This window comes from Zea mays, chromosome 9 (genome assembly GCF_902167145.1).
Source record: "Zea mays cultivar B73 chromosome 9, Zm-B73-REFERENCE-NAM-5.0, whole genome shotgun sequence".
Lineage (NCBI taxonomy): Eukaryota > Viridiplantae > Streptophyta > Magnoliopsida > Poales > Poaceae > Zea > Zea mays.
In genome coordinates, this window is record NC_050104.1 from 62,897,157 (window position 1) to 62,900,290 (window position 3,134).

The window sequence follows — 3,134 nt, forward strand, 5'->3', positions numbered from 1 at the left end:
TTGGAGCCCTTCGGGGCTCCGGACGGCTGGCGTGCCGATGACATGGTAGAACACGTCGGAGGGCAGAGACTCGCCTCTGGCAGCCGCCTTGGCAAGTGCGTCGGCCTCTTCATTCTTGGCCCGGTCCACATGCTGCAAGGTGAATCCCTTGAATTGTCTCTCGAGACTTCGGATGGCCGCGAGGTATTGCATAAGTGCGGGGTCCTTTGCTGCGTAGTCTTTCTCGACTTGGCCGACAACTACCTTGGAGTCTGTTCTGATGATGCAGGTGGTGACCCCAAGGGCCCTCAGCTTGCGGAGGCCGAGGATGACTGCTTCATATTCTGCTATGTTATTTGTGCATCTGTCAGATTCCAGAGCGAAGCTGAGGCGCGCTACATATCTGTGCTTGACCCCGGCGGGCGAGGTGATGACTACGGCGGCGCCTGCCCCCGCATGGCACCATGCGCCGTCACAGTGGATCGTCCAAACCTTCTCTGCGGACGGGTCGACGGGTCCGGCTGTGTTATTGGCCCAGTCCAGTCGACGATGAAGTCTGCCAGGACTTGTGACTTGATGGCTGTCCTGGGCTCGAAATTGATGTGGTAGCCGGAGAGTTCGGCCGCCCACTTGGCAATCCTCACCGATGCTTCCGGGTTTCTGAACAATTCGCCGAGTCCCCTGTCTGAGGTGACTCGGACCTTGAATGCTTCGAAATAATGGCGCAATTTGCGCGAAGACATAACAACTGCGTAGGCAATCTTCTCCAGTTCTGTCATGTTACATTTGGACGGTGTCAACACTTCGGAGACGTAATAAACTGGGCACTGCTTGATCACGCCCTCAACTGTCTGCTCCTGCACCAGTGCCGCGCTGACTGCATGCGGCGAAGCCGCAACATAGAGCAACAGAGGTAGCGAAGAGTCGGGGCTTGTGAGGACTGCCAACTCTGACAGGTACTGTTTTAATGAGGCGAAGGCCGCTACTTGCTCTGGTCCCCAAGCGAAGTCTTTTGCGCCACAGAGAGTTTTGAGGAAAGGGATACTTCGCTCAGCGGATCTGGAGATGAATCTGTTGAGGGCGGCCAATCTGCCCGTCAGGCGCTGGACGTCTCTGGCAGACTGCGGAGGCGTCATGTTTATGATGGCCTGAATTTTGGTTGGGTTGGCCTCGATGCCGCGGTGTGATATCAGGTAGCCCAATATTTTGCCTTGGCGAACGCCGAAGACGCACTTTTCCGGGTTTAGGCGGAGTCGTGCGTCTCGCATGTTCGCGAATGTTTCGGCGAGGTCAGTGAGATGGTCCTCCTTGCTCTTGCTAGCGACGACGATGTCGTCCACATATGTGAATATATTTCTGCCAACTTGCCCTTCGAGCACTGTTTTGGTAAGCCTGGAGAAGGTGGACCCGGCGTTCTTGAGTCCCTCCGGCATTCTGATGAAGCAATATGTGCCGAAGGGTGTTATAAAGCTGGTGCTAGCCTTGTCTTCCTCCTTCATGTATATCCGGTGGTAACCGGAGAAGCAGTCGAGGAGTGACACGACTTCGCATCCGGCCGCGCTATCGACTATTTTGTCGATCCGTGGCAACGGGAAGTTGTCCTTTGGGCAGGCTTTATTGAGACTGGTGAAGTCGATGCACATTCGCCACTTCCCGCTCTTTTTCCGCACCATCACAACGTTGGAGAGCCACGTGGGGTAAGCCACCGGCTCGATGAATTTGGCTTCCAGGAGGCGGTGCACCTCTGCCTTGGCGGCCTCTGTCTTCTCGTCGGACATTTTGCGAAGCCGCTGTTTTTTCGGTCTCACCGAAGGGTCGATTCTCAAGCTGTGCTCAATTATGGATCGACTGACCCCGACCAGGTCGAGGGCTGACCAGGCGAAGATATCTTTGTTCTTGGACAGGCAGCAGAGGAGCTTCTCCTCTTCATGCGAAGTGAGGTCTTCGCTGATAGTGACTGTCTGCTTGGGCGTGGCCTGGTCGAGGGGGACAGTCTTGGTCCCGTCGTTGCTCTGCAGCTGTGCCTTGTCGTGCTCTTTGTCGGTTGGGCTGGCGGACGCAGGGATCTCGCGCTGGGCCGTGAGGCAGTGCACGTTTCTTTGTCCGGGGACGAAGTCCCGCTCTATGTTGCGCGCAGTCTGTTGATTGCCGTAGACCGTAATGACGCCTAACGGACCTGGTATCTTCATGCATAGGTACAGTCCGTGGATGGCTGCTTCAAACTTATTGATGGAGCCCCGACCCATGATGGCGTTGTACGGATATACCATATCCACAATATCGAAGGTCACTTGCTCACTTCGGGCATTGGGTGCTACACCGAAGGAGAGAGGCAGCTCTATTTTGCCGACAGGAAAGGTGCCCTTGCCGCCGAAGCCATACAACGGGTTGTCCGAAGGCTTGAGCAGGCTGTGGCTTATGCCCATGCGGTCGAAGGCATGGAGGAAAATGATGTCCGCCTGACTGCCATTGTCGACTAGGACTTTGTGCAGGTCCCAGCCTGCCACGCTGCAGTTGATAACCATGGCGTCGCTGTGGGGGGCGCTGCACAAGTCGACGTCTCGTGCGTCGAAGGTTAGCGGTACGTGGGACCACTTCGTCTGCACGACTGGCCAGTGATGGCGACGTGGTTGATGCTGCGGTAGTGGTCCCGCTTCTGCCGCTTTGTGTCGAAGTCGGTGCTGGACCCCCCAGTGATCATGTGAATGACTTCGCGATACGGCTGATCGGTGAAGTCTTCCTGCTTTGGGGCGTGGGGGATGTTTTGATGTTGCTGGTGTGGTGGTGGGGGTGGGGGAGGTACAATTTGTACTTCCTGATGGTGTTGGTAAGCGTGGTGCGGTGGATGCGGGGCGGGGGCGTGGATATATGGTGGAGGGGGTTGCTGGTAAGTGTGCGCGACAACTTTGGGTTGTCGGCTGGCTGCGCCCGTGCCATCCTGTCTTTGGTGGCCTTCGTTTCTGGGCAGTCTTTGGTTTGGTGGGCGCAGTCTTCGCCATGGAAGAGGCAGTAGAATCGGCGCGGCGGCTGCGCACGCCCCCGACCCCTACCGCGAGTTCCATTTCCGCGGCCCTGTGGGGGATATTCCTGGCGGCGAGGGGCGTCAGCAGCGAGGTGCTGGTTGGCGATGTTGTGCACTTGCTGTTGATTGCGGC